Consider the following 14,721-nt stretch of genomic DNA (forward strand, 5'->3'; position numbering starts at 1 on the left):
AGTGTCATGTTACATTTATATGTGCATAATATGTCCCTTAATACAACTCCTATTGTGTTCCAGAAAACGTTCAGATTATTTTCTTGTCCTCATGCAAAAAGACCATGTTTGATTTTGAAAACATCATTCTAGAAGGGTTCTTATATTTATAGTCAATGTGTAACATTTCATTAATAGGTTCATTGAGAACTTCTATTAATCATTCTTGATTCCTTCCCAGGTAACTAGATGTCTTGAGGCCTAGTTATTTAGTTCATGCTTAAGTTATCCATGGTTACAGTATGACAATGCTTAGAATCATAGTCCAGTAAAGATTAATATGATATAATCTTGATATTGTGTGTTTGAACCTTTTGCTTCTTACAGGTCTCCTTCCCAGCTGTTCCCTACCTAATCCCCTTTTCCCCACTTGGACTCTCTTAGACTCTGTGACATTCTAATCAAGAGTATTGGAGCTGTCTTGTGGTGGACATGTTGGGAACTTGCGCAGACCCCGAGGATCTGGTGACTCTGACAAAGCCCTCCTCTACTCACCCAGGAAAGTGTGTCAGATAGCTTTGGCATGCCTCATTCTCCACAACATTGCCCTGAGTAAGAATATCCTGCACATCCCAGAGGAGGGGGAGCCTGCAGTGCCACAGGGTGAGACTCATGAAATGCCAAGTGGGGATGGCAGTGGTGAAGAGGAAGGAGCTGACTTGCAGGAAGATCTAATCAATAGCTACTTTTCATGAGTGTAAGTATGTTATGTGATGTAATGACTGTGACTGTACGAAGAACTGCGGTTGTGAAAATGTGTGGAGCTGAGTGGAAACAACTAAGGAGCTGATACTCTGCAATATTCAGCCAAAGAATACTTGGAGAGTTAGCCTTTCACAAATCCCCACCTTGATGTAGCTACTTTGTTTGCGTCAGTCTCATTGCAATGTAATTTCCCTTCCAGATGCTTGCTATGTGATTTGTGTAATAGGTATGTTTTCAAGCCTATACTCCTTGTTTTGTCTTTGTACAGGTACCTTCTGTCACGATTCGCCTTTCGCTTACCGCCTCTGTCAGATGTAGGTGGAGTACGGCTTGGTCTGACCAAGATAAGGATGACCCCTTCTAGTAGCCACAGTGCTGCTGGCAAGATGAAAGCCTAAGCAGTCTAATCCCTCCACAAGGAGCTCCAGAGGAAAGACCACCAGGGGAAAAACTTCCAGAAAGGAGCTCCAGAAAATCAGAAAAGGCACAGTATAACTCAGGATTTCAATAACTAGAACATCAGGAAATTGCAAGGAAAACTAAGCAGACAGCAATCCACAGCAGGAACAAACAGAAGCGAGGACCACTGACCCAGAGTGTTGCAATGCAATGAAGAAAGAAACTCAAGCCCCTTATATACACCAGTAAAACAGGAAGTGGACAAACAGAAAAAAGAAAAACTCCATAGTAAGTTGGGAAAATATCATAGGACAAAATAGGAGAAACAGCATCTTGGAAAGGTACTAGTAAAAGGAAAGAGCAATGCTAGGATAGACAAGCATTCTGGGACCAAGAAAGCATGACCCCCTTGACCAAAAGGGTGGACAGCCAAAAGCCAAGAAAAAAGATAAGTATTATATAGGAGCCACGGGGCCACCCACATCACAAATGCAGAGATTACAGCGATTGCGGCAAGGTCCGCGGCCCGACCCTGGGCTGTCCGACCCACCGCCACACAAGAGTTGGACACTGCGGGTAAACAAATGTCCCTCTACAGGCCCGATGCGGCGAAAAGCAGACTGCGGACTGAGAATGAGGCGCTGCAGTGGATTACCGACCCGCGGTGTAACACCTTCACAATGACATCCTCATGTGGGCATTTCAGAGTTCTGACATTGGCAGGTATGTGATGCAGCTCTGACATACAAAGTGGACATGGATTGTTGCAGGTAATGTAAGTCACAGATCTGGGGTGTATGAGACCTGTGCCAAGGTAGCTTGAATGGTGTTTCGGGTTAAGGTCAAAAGTGCACACTGGACTTGTTGAGTTTGCTGTATTGGCCCAATTGCATCATGTGTGTAGTCATGTGGGCATGAAATACGTTGTCATCAATTGTAAGCAATGAGTTCACTCTTCACATAGGCTAAACACTATTCTTGTATTACCTGTATGTTGCTGTCGATGTGTTTCATCATTGCAGGCCACAGTACCTGTGTCACAACATTGACATGTCTTTGTGTCATACCACAAGATACATTGTCACTGGATTATGATGGGCCTGTGGTCAGGGATAGCTATACTGCCCTCTGTCTGTACCTTGGTTTATTTTATTTTGGAGGTTTTTTTGGGGTGTGGTGTGTGGTAAGGCTCAAGCTGGTGACACCATCCACTTTTCTGAGTGCCTACTTTACAGGACAATATCTGACAAGGCCCTTCCTTCCATGGTCTGGGGGGCTGTACCTTTGGCATGTGTACCATGACACAATATGAGTCAGACATTCTTGGGTTTCACAGTCCAGACATTTCAACAGCCTATGTGCTGTAAACTGGAATAAAGTATTTGGTGTGGCCAGCCACTTGTAGCAATGTGTTTGTGTGTGTTGGTAGTAATCCTTAGCAGGACACTGTACCTGTAGCATATCCATCCTTGCTTTAGTATCTTGTGTCTTCCTCATTTGCTTCACATGGTCTTACATCTGTACTTAGCTAAATGTGGAACAGAAGCAAGCAGACAATGACTTTGTGATAGGTTGGTATATTGAAAATGTATGCATAACATATGTGAGCAATGGGGTCTCTGGTTGGCAGTCATTTGGCACTCTGTCCAAGCAGGAACCCTCAGTTTAGTCAGGACAGAGGGATACACATCTAGGATAACCCCTGCTCACCACCTTGGTAGCCTGTCACAAGCAGTCAGACGTATCTCAGAGGCAATGTGTAAAGTATTTGTACCAACACACACAGTAATACAGTGAAAACAGCACAAAAGGACTCCACAACAGTTTAGAAAAATAGTCAAAATGTATCTAAATCAAACATGAGCAAAACAACAAAAATCCAACATACACCAGCAAAAATGTAAATTTTTAAACTAAAAAGAGCCTTAATGCATTGAAATCAATGGATGCGTTGTTTTAACACAAAGTACATGATGTGTGTCAAAAACAAAGCCGCATGGGCAGGTGATGCATCAATTCTTTACTCGCAAGTGAGGCCATGAGTTGATTCTTTCTCCGCAGGGCTAGCAATGCGCCAATTGTTTCCTCACAGGGAAAACATGTGTCGATTTGCAGACAAGCAGCCTCAGGTCGGTGCAGTGATGTTGCAGGTTTTGATGCCCAGGGACAATGCGTGGATAAACTGGCCACACAGCAGCGATGATTCTGTGCTGAGCTGGCAATGTGTCGATTTTACCCATAATGTGTCAACTTTTTCGCCACTCGGCTCCAGTGCATGGATTTTCACCTTGGGTTCAGCAGCTTCTCCTTTCTAGGGCCCAAGGACTGGATGTGGCACCACTTGGCAGGGTAGGGGTCTCAGCAAGTGAGCCCAGGTGCTGGCAGATGAAGTCTTTAATGTCCCTTTTATATCAGAACAGGGGGCAAGCTCAGTCCAAGCCCTTGGAGAAACTTCACAAGCAGGATTTCAGAAAGCAAAGTCCAGTCTTTTCCCTCTTAAGGCAAAAGCAGCAGGCCAGAACAGCAGAGCAACAGGAAGAGTGGCAGGTCCTCCTCAAGCATCAAGCTCTTCTCCTTGGCAGAGATTCCTCTTGACCCAGAAGAAATCTGAAATTCTCTGGTTTTGGGTCCACTACTTATATTAATTTTTGCTTTTGAATTAGGCAAACTTCAAAGGAAAGTCTCTGTTGTTCACAAGAAGCTGCCTTGCCCAGGTCTGGCCCCAGACACACACCAGGGGGTGGGAGATTGCATTGTGTGAGGACAGGTACATCATTTTCAAATGTTAAGTGTCAGCACCCTACCCTCATGGCCCTGCGCTCTTGCCACAGGGTGCCCCCTGCCACTGGTTCCAGGACTATCATTGTGAGGGGTGTTTTGCTGTGACTCAGGATCCTGGACAAGATGGTTGCCAATGTCCTAGGGATACAGAATGGGGGTGGGGGGCAAAGGGCTGCCTATAATGTGTACATGATGTGGAGGCCACAGTGAAGTTCACTGTTGGTGTCTGACTAGGTTGTCTATATGGGCCAGAACCACCTTCCACGTCCAGACATCCAGGAGTATCATTGTCACTGAGGATTTCATCCAGGGGGCTAGTGACAGTCTCTTCTGTGGGCTCTGTGTGGCCAGTTGCAGCTCAACCTGTTGATGTGAAATGTACAATGTTTCTGGTTGTATTGGGAGATCTACCGCCAAAAGTTTACAGTGACATTTCGTACATAGTTGAGATGCAGGTTATTCTATTGTGACAGGTACCCATGCTATTGGTTGTACTGGCTGACATTTGTTAAGAAAATCAATTCCATTTGAGTCAAGCAACTGCTGAAATGTGCAGATCATCAGCCCTTGGGAGGATGGCCTGAAAATGTCATCTTGCGACCAGGCAAACAGTGACTAGGCAAGATATGCATTAACCATTTTGAGGCCTAGTTGATTGTTGTGCAGGCAGACCCAGGACTTTGTTGTATATGTGATTGAAGTCAACATGTGGCCAGTGCATTGTGAATGTGTCTGCTGCCAATACCATTCTGGTTATGCATCTTGAGGCCTCTGGGATCATTGTTTTGCACACTGGCTAAGGTATCCTTCCTGTCCTCAAAAGTTTCATCTTGGGTTTGCTGGTCAAGATGGAGCTAGGTATCCAGACACATCTGGGAATTGAACATGATCTGTATCTTGGTCCCTCCCAGGTGAGTAAACGTAAATTGAGAACTAGCAGGCAAAGGTATTTGGACAAGTGACCACTGATCTGGTGTTTGGAGTTAATAAAATAGTGCCTTCTGAGAGTTGCAGTCTCCATACTACACATGCTTGACAGATGGTATCCTACTAGGTGAGTGAACTTTAATTGAGATTTCATAAATAGATTGAAGAGGGCAAGTGAACATTGTTTTTGTGGTTGGAATTAGGGACATAAGGCCTCTTGGGTTTTGCATTCTAGTCATTCCATCTACTTTGCCCTACCGTACAAATATCATGCTCCCAAATGAGTAAACTTCATTTGAGAGTTAAGACACTGGGTATTTGGGCATGAGAACAGTGGGTTTGCATTTGGAGTGGGAGATATAGAGCCTCCTCACCTTAGCAGTCATGCCACTCCCTCTACTTCATACACTTGAACTGTCTTCCTTACAAATGAGTACACTTCATTTGTTAGTTCATAAAGAAGGGAATTTGGAGAACTGCACACTGGACTGGTGTTTTGAGTTAGTGAAACAGTGCCTCCTGGGAGTAGAAGTCAGATCACTCCCTCTACTACACACACTATACAAATGGTATCCTCCCTGGTGAGAGCAAATCAATTGAGAGTTACCAAACAAGTATATTTTGACAAGTGGACACTGGGTCGGTGGGTGGAGCTAGAGAAACAGTGCCTCCTACGAGTTGCAGTCATGTGCCTCTCAATGCTCCCAAATACCTGACAAATGTTATCCCCCCAGGTGAGTAATCTTCATTTGTGGGTTGACAAACAAGGGTAATTGGAAAATGGAACACTGTGCTGGTGTTTGGAGTAACTGTACCAGGGGAAGTCATGTCAGTCCCTCTATTTCACACACTTAAGAAATGTTTTCCCCCAAGTGGGCACACTTCATTTGTGATTTACCAAACAAGTGTATTTGGAGAAGAGAACACTGCATGGTTGGAGTTACAGAAACAGGGCCTGCTGGGAGTTACAGTCAGGTCACTCTCACTACTCCCCAATACTTGGCAGATGTTATCCTACCAGCTGAGTAATGTCATTTGGGAATTGACAACCAGTGTGCTTTAGAGAAGAGAACGCTGGGCTGGTGTTTGGAGTTACAGAAGCAGGGCCCGCAGGGCCTGCTGGGAGTTGCAGTCTGAACACCCCTGTCCTACATACAATATACAAATGTTACCATCCCAAGTGAGTCCACTTCATTTATCAGTTCACAAACAATGGTATTTGGACAAGAGAGCACTGGGCTGATGGTTGGTTTTACAGACACAGGGCCTTCCTGGCCTTACTAGTCATGTCACTCTCTTTACTTCCTACATTTGACAAATGGTATCCTCCCAGCTGAGTGAACTTAAATTGTGAGTTGGGAGACAGTATTCTTTGGACAAGTGACCACTGTTCTGGTGTTTGGAGTTGCGGAAACAGTGCCTCCTGTGAGTTGCACTCATCACACTCTCTCTAGTACACACACTTGGCCAATGTTCTCCACCGGTGAGGGCTTAAAATGCAAAGTCCTGCTTCAAAGGTTCAACGGTTCTGAAGAAGCTGCCTGGCTATGATGAGGAGTTCTGCATCATCACCCAGTATGTTGTAGACAAGGGCCTTTGATATAAAGGCCTGTGTTGAGGATGATTCATGCAGCAGCAGTTCTGTGAAGGCTGCGAGCTACAATGCGAGGTTCAGCATCAAGACTGTGTCACACAACTATGTTTCTGAAGTGGAGCTGCAAGAAATTGCATCACACTGGTTGGTTCTGACCACAGCACCACAGCTGGACTGGCTACAAAGGTCTTAGACTGGAGTGGCACCACTTTGGTGGGTTAGACTCACAGCAGACAGAGTCCAGGTACTGAGTTCAAGAAGGTTGGGGCTTTTTCTGTCCCCAAGGATCTGATCAGGAGGACAGCACACTAGCCTTTGGAGGTACTCTGATGGTCCTGGGATCAAGATGCAGGTCCAGTCCTTTCACTCAGGCAGCATGGCAACATAGTAGGAGTTCTTATTGCAGTGTAGCACAGCAGTCCTTCTGAGTATTCCACAGGTCTAGAGGTGTAATGAACAGTTTGGTCTGAGGGTCCATTATTTACACCTGGCACCCACTTTTAAGAAGGAGAAGGTTCTGGAGGTATCCATCCCCAGAGGTGCTTGGAATGTCCTGCCTCCCTACCCTGGCCCCAGCTTATCTGGGCTTACATAAGACTAGGGCCAACCCCTTTGGAAGCTAGCTCAGGTACAGGCGTTGTGATGTGACAGCTTCTCCCCCTCATCAAGTCAAAGATGGACCATCCTGCCAACACCTGTCCCCCTTTGTCTCACTGTCTGGGAGCAATACACAAAGACCAGCTGCACCTAGTCATGTGACCCAGAACACAGGCTACAGGCATCAAGTGGTTGGGGCAAGAAACTGTCAACTTCCTAAAAGTGTAATTTTCAGAATTGTGACTTAAAATCCAACTTTACCATTAAGGAGGGTTCTAAATTAAAATTATTTGATCACCAAACTCAATATTCCTACATGCTTCCAATTGAAAGTTATCACTTACAAAATGAAATAAGGTAACCCAATGTTATCCTATTGGAGAGGCAGGCCTTGCAGTAGTGAAAAACAAATTTAAGAGTTTTTCGCTACCAACACATATAAATGTTTTGTGTACATATCAAACTTGTTAAATAAACTGCACCCTGCCCTATAGGCTTTTTAGAGCCTAGCCTGGAGCTCTGAAATGAAATAAAAAAGCAAAGGTTAAAGCATAGTAATAATTAGGAAAATGTTTTTTTTTTTTTATGGAAACCAAATATAAACTATACAATCATTTGAAATTATAAAGTTATAGATCTGACTTAAATTTATAATTTATTCTACACCTTCAAATTACTACAACATTTAGTTATACTTACTATACAAACCAGACAAAGTACATTAACATTATAAATTATAAATTTAGAGTTATACCTTAAACTTCTGTACTGCCTTCAAATTACTAGATCTCATCTCTGCACAAAGAGGTAGATTTACTAAGATTTTACGCTGTCTTTGTGTCACAAAAGTAATGCAAGTTGATGCAAAATCTTTTTTTACCTATTTACTTTCAGAACGTACCCAGAACATTAGCGCAAAAGGAGAAGGGAGGTGATTGCCATAATTCTGTGAATATGGAGTTCTCCTTCTCACGCAGAGCAGTGCAGTATTTTTTGCTGCTGCGCTGGGTGAGAATCCATTAAATCTTGGCCTATGAGTTGTCATCTCACCAACCACACAGTAGATGAACTACAACTCACCTCTTCTCCATACGCAGCTATACATTTTCATATTACAGCACTTGCACTGTGTTAAATCAGATCCTTTATAAGAACTGTCCAATTACATATTTTTTCAATTTTTGTAACTAGAATTGTACTTTTTTAGCACAACCACAATTCTCCATTAATTCTTTTAAAATAGATATGTGATAAATGAAAATGCAGTTTAATATACTATGTTTGTGAAATATAGTGTAGAACAATGGATGTTTGAAATTTGTACATATTCATTTATTTTTTAAATATTCTAAGTACTGCTGTACTTTCTATTTATTACTGCTGTACCCCATTACATTTGTAAAACTTTTATAGAAGCATATGAATCATTTTCCCTTCCCATCACCACTTTACTGGAGTAGTAATTGGTAGGGAAAAATATAAAACCTACTACTTACCTTAAGCTAATGCCCTAACCCAGAACACAGCCATAGTGTGGTAAAAACAAAGTGGGTGCCTTTTACTTTAGTAAAGACAGCCAATAGCCAATCATATACTGCCTTATCATCTGCAAGTACCACAAAATTACATCAAAATTACCACTGTAAAACGTGGCCTGAGATATAATTAAGATTTAGTGGCTTATAAGTTTAAATATTCTTACCCTACTTTCCTCTACTACTACTACCTAGGATCAAGTTGATACCTTAAACTATATAGAACTGCATTGGTGTAAAAATGCATTTGGGCACCCCTTTTTTCTTTGTACCTTCTTAATTAGTCACCACAAACCTTTGCATCATACGCCAATATAGTAAAAGAAATAGGTTGGCAAAGTGTTGTGGAGTTTCTTCAAATGGTTGCAAAGTTATCAGTGATGATCAGTGTTGTCATCAATTACACAATTATGTTATCAATGGTGTCATAAAACATGTCATGAGTGATGTAATATGGCAGGTAATTAGCAGTGCATGGTGAGGATACAATGTATAGTATGTAGTGCATTTGCTATATGTACTTGAGATAATTACAACTGGTGAATTTCAGTGCTGTTGTTAGTTTGAAACATAATTTTGTAAATGGAACTTTCTATTCCATATCAACCTCCCCATAATAATACATTTTTCCCTTGGTGATTGGATCCCCATGGTCTTTTATTGGCTCAGGGAGGGAAGACACACACCACCCTCCAGAAAAATTTATTTTGTGGTGACCCCCTGGGTCTAGCTTACTCTGGAGGATTTGCATTTTAAATGGGCAGGAGCACAATTTGTTTCGGTTGAGCCTGCTAAAGCATGTGCTAGTGCATTCGCCTCACTTGCAAGACTCTGTTGTATACACAAAAGAGCTTCAAGCCAACCTGTGGCTTACCATTTGTCTGCTTCCGAGTCACTTTTCCTTGTAGTCCTCTTCATTAGCCAGTGCAGCCGAAACATCACTTCTGATGCTTGCTGTAGAGCAGGGACCAAGCACAGATTGGATCAGCTTAATCAGTGCTCGTCTGCTGCTCCTACCATGACTCATGTACTATTTCTTGCCTCCTCTCACTCTTATTCCCTGATGCTCTGTCCAGGGCACTTGCATGCCTTTCAAATCACTCTCTCTACTCCGCATTCTTTACCCACCACCCAAATAGTCTCCTTCTACTTGCTACCTCCTGCACCCCCATGGCTGCTGTCCCATACCTCTCCTACAATTATGGGGGTGTTGCTTACTCATTCCTTCCCCCGCTGCTCGTCAACTTGCTTGCCCTCTCCCCTTTCCAAATCTGAACATATATTTTCTGGCTACAAACAGCCCACGTCTGATCCTGTTATTGCCGGCCCAACAAACCATCACCTGGTTGAACTAGAACAGCAGTTTTTTGGGAGTTCTGGCCTTTCCTGTAGTTCAGGTCCTGGAGTGGCCTAGAGCAATGCACTATATGCCACTCTACTCTACACCTCTGCACTTTATGCTACTCTTCTCCACCATGTGCCACTCCACTGTGAGCCACTGCAATGTATGCTGCAGCACTCCACTCTATGCTACTCTACTCTACCTCACTATACACCACAGCACTCTACATCACTGCATTCTATGCCAATATGCTCTACACCACTTAACTCAAAACCACTGCACTCTATGCTGCTGAACTCTATGCCAGTCTACTCTGTACTTTATGCCACTTCACTCTGGGCCACTCTACTCCACTCTATGATACTCATCTCTATGACAGTCTACTCCATTAAGCTCTACTGCACTGTAAGAAATTCTACTCTATGCCATTCCACAGCATTCTGCTGTACTCTATGCAATTCTATGCCACTCTATTTCGCTACTCCACATTACAACACTCTATGCAACTCCCTCTATGCCACTCCATGCCACTTTACATCACTCTCTTCTATGACCCACTATACCACTCTAATCCACACAACTCTATTCTACTCTACACCTCTCTCCTCTACAACACTCTGCTCCACTCTACGCCACTCCCTTCTACAAACACTCTACTCCACTCTACTCCACTCTATGCCATTCCACTCTAGTATACTATTCCACTCTATGCCACTATGCTCTATGCCACTCTACGACACTCTGACACACTACTCTAGGACACTCTACTTCACTCAATGACACTCTATACTCTCCTACTCTATGATACTCTACTCCACTCTACACCTTTCCACTCTTTGGCACTCTACTCCCTCCATGAAATTCCACAACACTATGCCACTCCACACCACTCAACTCTACTCTATGCCAATCCAAACCACAGTAAGACACTCCACGCTACTCAATAACACGCTCTTCTACCCTAGACACTCCACTTTACGACATTTCACTCAACGCCACACCACTCTCCTTTACTACTCTAACTTATAGCCATGCTTGTTTACAATATGGTTAAAACATATTGGCAAAGCTAATTGCTCTTACATATGTAAGACCAATTTGCTTTGCCAATGCTTGCTTTATTTTACAGTGGCTCTTCCATGGATCTGTGGAGCTGCTAAAAAAAAGAAGTTTGGGGATCCCTCTGAAAGCCCTCCCCACGAAGCCTAAGGGTCAGAGTGACCCTAATTTGACCCCTGTGTATACTTTTTAATACTGGTTTCAGGACACAGGGACTGAGTCAATGAGCCCTAAAAGGGCTGGCGCAACATCTTTGTTGATGTTGTGGCTGCCAATAAGATCATTATCTTTGATCTGTCAGGTCCACGGATCCTACAAGGCTTGAAATATACATAAATCTTAAACCTTAATTTCTCTAAACGTATTTAATAGATTTACACAAAATCACAACAAGCACACTTTCTGGCTCAAGATCCAGCTTATTACCAAATTTACTTTAATTCCAGTCAGCTGTTTTTGTGGTATTGTTGCTCAATTTTCCTATGGAAATGGCATCAGGAAAACAAGCTCCGGGTTAAGGACTTACAGGCCTAGTATGTTCAACTGTTAAATTAAAAATTAACCTTAAGGGGTTCCTGGGCAATCACCAATTTTGCTAATTCCTTAATCAGCTATATATTGGGGACACAATTTTCAAATAGATCTAGGTACAATTAATGTATTGATAATGGCCACATACAATATAAAGATTAAAATTAGTCAGAAAAAGGATGGAGCCTTGATGACTCCTTGGTGCAGGTTGGCCTTCCTCAATAAAGTGCTGCTGATTTTAACCTTGTGGGTTCAGTTTCACCTGTAGAAGGAGAACCTGTTTAATACCATGTCATCAATGCCCATCCATTTACTAAAAATATTGACTAGGAAGATGTGGTTTACTATTAAAGACAGCTGATAGGTTTACGCGCATAGATAAACATGGAGTACCAAGCGTTCAAGAAGTGGAGTGCATTGTTAACAACTTGCAGGAGAATAGACTCAGTGCTACAATTCTGTCTGACTCCAGACTGAAAATTGTCCAAGTGAGTGTTTCCTTGGGTGTGGAAAGAAAGTTGGGAAGTAATAAAAATTTCAATCACCTTAGGAAAGATAGTGTTAATACTGGGATGTAGTTGTTGAGGTCATTGGGGTCCACTGAGATCTTCTTGAGAAGATATGTGCCTTGACCTGTTTTCAAACAGTCAAGGAATAGACTTTTGTTTAACAAAATATTGGCTGAGTATGAACACAAATGTTTGGCAACGTCTTTATAAACATTAACAGGCACTGCGCCAGTGAGTTGGTGTGAGGGTTTACTAATGGTAATGGTTTTGAGAAGCTATGGCCATGGGGCTACATTCAAATGAGACCAGGACATCTTGGCATTTATGATTAGATTCTCATCAGCAAGTGATCTCCAGGAGACAAGAACTTTTCTTACAATATTTTTTGCAAATGTTAACATTTGGATTAGGGGTGACTATTTAGGTTGATCGTTGAGGGGCTAATAGCTTATTTAACCATCTCAAACAGAAGCTTTGGATTGTTTGGGTAGTGTCCAGATGAGATTTGATATATGAGGATTTTAACCTGAAAATGTATTCTTGTAATTACTTGTAGAAGCCCTGTGCTGCGTAAGAGTCCCAAGTGAAGTGTTTTGTAGTCTACAAAGTGATTTTCTTTACTCATAAGCAGAGGGTTTTTGTCTTTGTTTCTTACACATTCCACCATCAGGATGTCCAAAGGGGAAGGGATAATCAGGGTCGTGCATTTAAGTGTGTTAATGTGAATATTTTTGATTGCCGAAACCAAAAAGTTTCCTTATTTGTTGATGAAGTGTTTTGCACGGGACAAATGGTAGAGTAAAAATCTGACCTAAAGAATAGTGGATCATTGTGTATGCAATTGTAAAATGAGAGAGCTGTCTTAGGCATCAATGGAGTTGGACACTGACATAACTCCTTTAACATGGTGGCACATGTGAAGAACTTTAACATAATAAATTCAGCAGAATCAGAACACACCAGTAGACTCATGTTGCATCTGGAGGAGACAAAATTGTGTACTAAATCGTTTCCCAATGTGACTTGCTTTTGAGAAGCCTTTCATAACAAACTATTAATTGGAAAGGTCATAAAGGAATACATGGACAAAATCAGGTTCACTTGTTCAGGAATACAACATATAAAGCGATTATTGTAAGTTCCAGATTTAGGGCATGGGACAAGATCACATAAATTGAGCATTTACAATAATGTGAGCAATGGAAGCGCCCACATAAAGCGAGCAATGGATGTGTTAATTTAAGACTAGTCTCTGGCTTAGGGCCTTATTACGAGTCTGGCGTCGGAACAGCTGACTGCCAGACTCGCATTTAGGAGACCACCACAGTGCTGGTTGTCTCCCCATCAGACCCATTTTGAGTTTTCTACTGGGCTGACTGGTGGAAACCAATTTTTCTGCTGGTCAGCCCAGTGCAAAACGTGGGGGCATTGGGCTTGCCCCACATGGAGCCAAGTCCAATGCCGTTGCACACAGGGGCCGTACAGCACCATCAGAATGCACACTGTCTTTTCAGGCTGGTAGAAAGAGGGGTTGTAATCAGTCAGGCGGCGCTGACTTCAGTGCTGCCATGACTGGTTACAATCCCGATGGCCGTCACCCCATCAGGATTTTGGATCCTGGTGGGGATGGCGGTCTATTGGCAGGTCCACCTGCCGACCTTGTAATGTGCAAGCCGGACCACCACAGCCGGAGCAGTCTGACCACCACCGCTAGTCTGGAGGCCTTGTGACTGCCAGACTCATAATCAGGCCCTTAGTTTTGAGCTAACTGGGTTCTTAAATACTTGAAGAGCGGAGCAGTGGTATCTTACCAGTGGCCTATCAAAGGTGCCATTAGTACTAAGGAAAGAAAGGAAAGTGACCCTTCTATGGTTATATAGTAACATACAGCTATGTCAGATTTATGGTTAAGTGGACCCCTTTTTACTCTTGGGCCACAATTTCACTGCACCTGTTACACTATTGATGGCTACACTACTGTATCTTACCACCTTAGTGGTAAATGGTTCTCTTTCACTGGATCCTTAAAGAAATGTGGGATTTGTGGCTGAAAATATACAGCAGAACTCAATAAATTAAAACAAGCAAACAAACAAAACAGCAAAAACATAACAGGGAATAAACATCGTAACAGACCAATCGAAACAGAATACAGCACAACAACCACAGTGCAATACAATCACACAATTCAAGAAAGTAGTACAATGGCACAATATCATGAAAAACAAAAGAGTGTCATTACCACAAGAGAAAGCAATACAATATAAAACAATAATACAGTATAAAAACAAGACAATGTGCAACAATCTGCATTAATGACCTATAGTGACACAGCAAGATGAATCACAATAACATAATAGCATATTTTGCCAAAGCACAGCAGTGTGACACAAAGTAGCACAACACAGCAAAACTAAATAATTTCACAAACACAGCATGACAACCTATTATCAAACACACCATAAGCTCACTTAACAAAATTGCAAATGGAAGCTGTTGCGTTGATTTACATTAGTGTATTATTGCATGTGCTGTTGTGCAGTGTTGGTATGCTGTGTTGTACTGTTGCGCAGAATACCAAAAAAGTAAACATCTAAGTTTAACTTTAAGAAACCAGGCCCATCGTGTATATATCCCCTCTGCTGTATTACAAGTATCATAGACTCTAATGCACTTCTAATGTGGTGGATGGGGCATCCACTA

The sequence above is a fragment of the Pleurodeles waltl genome, chromosome 1_1, assembly GCF_031143425.1.
Source record: "Pleurodeles waltl isolate 20211129_DDA chromosome 1_1, aPleWal1.hap1.20221129, whole genome shotgun sequence".
Taxonomy (NCBI): Eukaryota; Metazoa; Chordata; class Amphibia; order Caudata; family Salamandridae; genus Pleurodeles; species Pleurodeles waltl.